This window comes from Urocampus carinirostris, chromosome 2, assembly GCF_059441175.1.
Source record: "Urocampus carinirostris isolate Australia breed hairy pipefish chromosome 2, RoL_Ucar_1.0, whole genome shotgun sequence".
NCBI lineage: Eukaryota > Metazoa > Chordata > Actinopteri > Syngnathiformes > Syngnathidae > Urocampus > Urocampus carinirostris.
Window position 1 is genome coordinate 69553857 of NC_142350.1, and position 6602 is coordinate 69560458.

The 6602-nt window shown below is 45.0% G+C and overlaps 1 protein-coding gene across 1 annotated transcript in view; it reads right to left on the minus strand.

The window, feature by feature from the left end:
- LOC148373154 (copine-4-like) overlaps positions 1 to 6011 on the minus strand; it is a 65462-nt gene extending 59451 nt beyond the window's left edge. The window contains exon 1 of the mRNA XM_088327653.1: positions 5864 to 6011. The gene's annotated coding sequence lies outside the window, so the exon portion shown is untranslated. The remainder of the gene's footprint in view (positions 1 to 5863) is intronic.
- Between the last annotated feature and the right edge of the window lie 591 nt (positions 6012 to 6602).

Below are 6602 nucleotides of genomic sequence, written 5' to 3' on the forward strand. Positions count from 1 at the left end.
TGTTTTCCTGCCTGATACCTGTTGCCGACCTCTTTTTTGGACCCGTTCATGTTTTTGCTTCTCCGTCCCGGCCATCGACCTGTATTTTTCTCCCTCTCGACATTGCCTTCGCTCGACACGGAAGTGCCACTTCCGCGTTCCTGTTATCTGCTACCCGTGACCGACAATCATTGGATTGTGGGTGCAAGTCTTCTTTTCTCTTCTAGTTAATGGACGCAATTGGGTCTTGTCTCCGTTCCTGGTCTGTGACAGAGGTGCATTGTTTGAGGTGTTCGTAAAAAGTTTGAAGGGAAATATATACTCAATTCATTATGCGTTAACAATGCCCAACTGAGTTCAAAGAGCCTTTTTTTCCTACTGCGCCTATCTGCTTTTATCTTACTTTTATCATCAGTGTTCTGACCCAAAGCTCATGAGGGGAAGGGAAGGAGGCGGGGAGGACAGACACTCTAAATAGCGATTGTCAGGACCAGAACGGAGACAGGACCCACTTGCGTAGCATCTCTCACAAGTTTTATTGGAAGATAGAGGAAGGGTTGCACCCACGATCTGGTGATCGCTGGGCACAGGAAGCAGGTTGCTCTGAACGCGGAAGTGGCGAGCGATAGCGGTGTCGGGAACGGAAAAACGGGTCAGTAGCCGGGACAGGAGAGCAAAAACGGAAACGAGTCGTAAGCCAGTAAAGGAGAGTAGACGTGGTCAGGATCAAAAACGGGTCGAAACCGGGGGACAGACGGGAGCAAAAAACAGGTAGGAGTCAGGGTCGAAAAAAGGCTTGCCTAGTGTAAACTCAGGTTGGGAGACGGACTGACAAAAGGGGACAGATAGATATGCGTTTAAATAGGGGGGACAGACAAGGAGCGGGCACAGGTGATTCACATTGGTAATCATGACAGTGATTGGTGAATGGTCTGCATTTATATAGCGCGCAAGACCTCCCAAAGTGCTTTACGACGCGCTTCACACTCACATGGTGGTCATTTTCTTTTATTCCAGGATGAAAATGGTGAAAGTGAGAAAAGGACTGTTTGAAATACCCTAAAAAGATGAAAAGGAAGGGGTTTATTCACGCGCGTCAAAGCATTCCACACATTTTCACGTGCAATTGGAGCTGCGATGACGATTTCAGCCAGAAGGTGGCGCCAGCGAGTCGAAGATTTCGATGTGGCATACCTTTAAATGAGCAAAAGAGTCAAAAAGTTCAAGCGGGTTTTAGGTCGCTAAAGGACGTCCTGGAAAGAAGGCGAATTTATGGTCCTCAAGGTGAGTCTGGGGGACACAATCTGTTCATGTTGTGAGGCCTTCAGGAACCGCGTGTCGCCGTGTGATGCGTTCAGGTGCATGCTCGTAGTGTCGAGCGGCGGATGAACGCTCCCGCGGGCGCGCCGTGCCGACATCCTGCGGCGGATTAAAGAGCGCCGGTGACTTCATGCGCGACACGACTAATTATTTTTGTCGTTAGACACCTCCCCAAAGGATTGTGGGTAAATGTTTCAATTTGTGGCATGCAGACTCTATGTTGGGGTTTGAAATCTAGAGGGAGAACGTAAAAGTGCGGCGACAGAATGTAATCTAATGTTTAGCTCCGTTTCTTCAGGGAAAACGCTCGTGTTTCCCCACTAGAGTCATGGTTTGGTACCTGCAATCCCTTTCCTTTTCCAAGAGATGGCAGCAATATCCCATTTTCCAGTCCCCTTCACCTTTACTCTGCCAAGGTGATCCCCAGGTGCTTTCAATCAGACAATTCACCACCTCGACCGTAAATATCTGGGCTCCCACCTCACGTTGCTGCTTCGTTTTTGATTCCCGATGACATTCACTCGCCTAGACATCCAAGCTTCTCCTTCCTCTTCACTTCCCTCCGCGTTCCGAGATCATCTACTCCAAGATCTTTCCCTCCAGTCATCTTTTTAAAGGTACTGGTAAATCTCTCTTTCAAGATTCTCGCCACCCTAAGACAGGGGGGTCTTGTTCGACACCTCCCCAAAGCATTGTGGGTAAATGTTTCAACTCGTGGCGTCGGGGTTCGAAATCTAGAGGACAGACGTAAAAGTACGGCGACAGAATGTAATCTAATGATTAGCTCCGTTCAGGGAAAATGCTTGAGTTTTGAAGTCGTAAATGCTTGAAATTGTTGTCGTGTTTCCCCACTAGAGTCATGGTTTGGTACCTGCAATCCCTTTCCTTTTCCAAGAGATGGCAGCAATATCCCATTTTCCAGTCCCCTTCACCTTTACTTTGCCAAGGTGATCCCCAGGTGCTTTCAATCAGACAATTCACCACCTCGACCAAAAATACTCTGGGCTCCCACCTCACGTTGCTGCTTCGTTTGAACTTGTCGCATGCAGACTCTTCGTCTGGGTATAAAATCTGGAGGACGGATGTGAAAATGTGGCAAAGAAATGTAAACTAATGATTTAAAAGTGCTTGAATTTTAGGTGAAGTGCTTGTAAATGCTTGAAATTGTTGCCATGTTTCTCCACAAGTCTGTTTTTAAAAAATGACGGCAACATTGCTCTTTTTGGCTTCGTTTTGCCATTGCATTTCTTCTCCCCTCATGATTAACGGCAGCAGGTATTAGTTTGTATGGCATTGTCCTATAAAGTGTCCAAAGAGACGCATGCTAACCTAAACAGGGCACTATGTGTATTAATGCAAAATTCATGTTATAATTCTGGACATTTATTATAGGCCATGTAATATAGTGTTTCCCAGGGGAGATCTGCATGGAAGAATGGTCCAAATTACCAGCAACAGTGTGTGAAGAGTTGCAGAAAACGTTAGTGGTTGACTAAATACCTTTTTGCCCCACTGTATAGGAATTGTTCATGATGCTAGAGAGAGAGAGCGAAATAAAGAAAAAAAGACTACTATGGTTGCTTTGCGAGTGGTGCCTGGCTTGAGTGACACCAAGTGGACATAGTTAAAACTGCAGCTCTTTTTTCTCTTGCGCTTCCTTCATTGTTGTCTTAAAGGCAGGCTAAAACCTTTGGTGGGCCTGATCCAACCTGCGGGCAGCCGTAGTCTATTGTGTTGGGGTCTAGTGCACCTTTGTCCACCAGAGGGCGCCCAATGATGACTTTTGTTATTCATTTCGTAACGTAATGTTAAGTTGTGATTTGTGGTGGACCCAAACGCGGGAAGCAGGGAGCGTTGCCAGATACTCAAAAATGATGGTATTTAATCACAAAATAATCAACAAAGTACCAAAGAAATTGTCAAAACAATAATAAAACTGTTTGAAAAAGAAAACAAAAAACAAAAAAAAACAAAAAAGCAGGTTGTTTTGTTTTTCCAAACGATTGCATGCACTTGAATTGAGCCAAAAATGGACCTGCGTTTTTCTTCTTTTGTTCTTTATTTTGTCTTTTGTCTTTTTCCTAGCTTGATACTTCCTCATTCCTTTTTTCCATTATTTTTTAAATTTTCTCTCTTTCCCTTTATTCTCTTCTTTTTATATTTTTCGTTCTATGCTTTTTTTTCTCCTTGTTTTCTATATTTTGTTATGATGTTTTCCTCTTGTGTTTCCTTTTTAATTCTCGTCTTTTGTTTCTACTTGATTTTGACCTTATTTTCCCTTTTAATTGTTAGATCCTAAATAGTAAAACCTGGTTTGAGGCAACAACGAAATTCAGAAGAGCGGCGGAGCGAGCTGAGCCGAAAAAGAGACACAATTTTCAGCATTACGTGTTGCCGTGATGCAGACACCTCCCACGGCAACTGGCATCATGTGCGCTGTATTGGGCAGGAGGGTCCACTCTAGTGGCATCCGACTTACACCGTAGGAATGAAATCGCTTACGCGTCGCCCAGACTGCCCTCGTTACTACATCCGCTTTTCTTTTGGGAAGGCAGTGAGTGTCGTACGAAAGGAAAAGGAAAAAGTCGATATTCTTGGAGAGATACTGTACATTGTCGGACCTCTGGAGTAAACAAAGCAACCCGCCGGGGATAAATACATTCATTTTGAACTAGAAGGATTTTGATGTTACAAGCATTAGCCAGAAGGTTATAGTTTTAGTCAAGCGTAGTGGGATTTCATTTGATGTTTGTGAGAGAGAGACAGAGAGAGAGAGAGAGAGAGAGAGAGAGAGAGAGAGAGAGAGAGAGAGAGAGAGAGAGAGAGACAGAGGGGAGTGAAAGAGAAAAGGGGAACGATAAAGTGAGAAAAAGGAAAAATGAGGTAAAAGGAGAGTTATATATACATATAAAGAGAGAGAGAGAGAGAGAGAGAGAGAGAGAGAGAGAGAGCAAGAGACAGAGGGAAGTGAAAGAGAGAGGGGGAACGATAAAGTGAGAAAAAGGAAAAATGAGGTAAAAGGAGAGTTAGATATACATATAAGAGAGAGAGAGAGAGAGAGAGAGAGAGAGAGAGAGAGAGAGAGAGAGAGAGAGAGAGAGAGAGCAAGAGACAGAGGGAAGTGAAAGAGAGAGGGGGAACGATAAAGTGAGAAAAAGGAAAAATGAGGTAAAGGGAGAGTTAGATATACATATAAAGAGAGAGAGAGAGAGAGAGAGAGAGAGAGAGAGAGAGAGAGAAAAAGAGTGATAAAGTGAGAAAAAGGAAAAATGACGTAAAGGGAGAGTTAGATATACATATAAAGAGAGAGAAAGAGAGAGAGAGAGAGAGAGAGAGAGAGAGAGAGAGAGAGAGCAAGAGACAGAGGGAAGTGAAAGAGAGAGGGGGAACGATAAAGTGAGAAAAAGGAAAAATGAGGTAAAGGGAGAGTTAGATATACATATAAAGAGAGAGAGAGAGAGAGAGAGAGAGAGAGAGAGAGAGAGAGAGAGAGAAAAAGAGTGATAAAGTGAGAAAAAGGAAAAATGACGTAAAGGGAGAGTTAGATATACATATAAAGAGGGAGAAAGAGAGAGAGAGAGAGAGAGAGAGAGAGAGAGAGAGAGAGAGAGAGAGAGAGAGAGAGTGAGGAAAAGACTGAAAAAGTGAGAAAAAGGAAAAATGAGCAAAAGGGAGAATTAGATATACATATAAAGAGAGAGAGAGAGAGAGAGAGAGAGAGAGAGAGGAAAAGAGTGAGAAAGTGAGAAAAAGGAAAAATGAGGTAAAGGGAGAGTTAGATATACATATAAAGAGGGAGAAAGAGAGAGAGAGAGAGAGAGAGAGAGAGAGAGAGAGAGGGGGGGGGGGAGTGAGAGAAAGCGAGAGAGCGAGAGAGAGAGAGAGAGAGAGAAAGAGTGATGAGAAGAGTGGTAAATTGAGAAAAAAAAAGGAAAAATGAGCAAAAGGGAGAGTTAGATATACATATAAAGAGGGGGAGAGAGAGAGAGAAAGAGAGAGAGTGAGTTGTAGAGGAACAAGAGAAAGGGGAAGAGAGAAAAGGGAAGAGACATGAAGAGAAAGGGATAAAGAAAGATCCAAAAAAGAGAACGAGTAACGAATGAAGAAAGAGATATAGAGAGAGGGAGACAAAAAAAGAGAAGAAAAAACGAGAAACAGAGAAACAGAGCTGCAGTCGCTTAGAGAGTAGCTCAGGCGACATCAAGCGGACATATCTCCAACTGCAGCTCAATTTTCTCCCGCGCTTCCGTCGGCGGCGTCGCGACGTCCCGTTTCGAACCCTCGGCGGGCCTGGTGCGGCCACGCCAGCCGCATGTTTCCCACCCGCAAACTCTTGAAGGCATCCAATGTTCTTCTCGCAAAATCTGAAGAGCTTCTTGTGCACGCGCAACGGAAGGAATCATCCAAACACGCACGCATTCCCATTCACGTCTTCACCCCTTCGCGTCACGCCCAAAAGCAACCAAAGGACCAGCGAGAAGAAGGAGGAGAAGATGGAGAAGATGGAGAAGATGGTGCGAGTGGAGGAATGTCATAGAGAGTTTGGGGCGGGAGGTCTTCTTACCTGGAGTGGATCTCAGGTGCGCGCGTCCGAAAATGAGAGAAGGCGTGAGAAAGTTTGTGCTTTTGGGGGGATCTCAACCGACAACCTCCATCCTCTCGGTGGTCTTCTTCCTCTTCTATTGGCTGGCAGCGACGCGCGCGCGCGCGGGGAAAGCCCAGACACGCGCGCCCGCCTGCGCACGCCTGCCGCTCCTGTTGCGGTGCCTGGACGCCCTCTAGCAGGTGGTGACGGGAACTGCACCTGACGGACGCGTCTTCCGAGCAGGCCGACTGCCCGAAATATTCGCTTGACATTTCTTTTGGTGCTTTTGGGTTTGTTTTGGGGGTTTTGTGGGGGTTGGTGGGCAAAATGCGTCGTGACTGTTGATTGGCGGGAACGAATGCATTTATTTATTCACTTATTTATGTTGTTGTTGTTGTTTGTTGTGGCGGTTGTTTCAGATGTGGTTGTTGTACAAATGATGTTTGTTCTTGTGGTTGCTGCGGTGATGATCGAATGTTGTTGGTTGTTTTTCTTGTTGACTTGTTGTTGTGTTTATGTTAGTGGTTATCTTCATTATCGTTGTTGTGTATGTTGTTGTGCTTGTTGGTTGTTTTGATTGTTGTTGTTTTAGTGCTTGTTGTTGTTTTATTATTGTTCTGTTGTTGTTGGTTGTGGTCGTTGGTTAGTTGTTGTTGACGGAAATAGAGCGGAGCCTCCACAGACTTTGCCGCTATGGCGCAAGTGACACTAGCCGAGC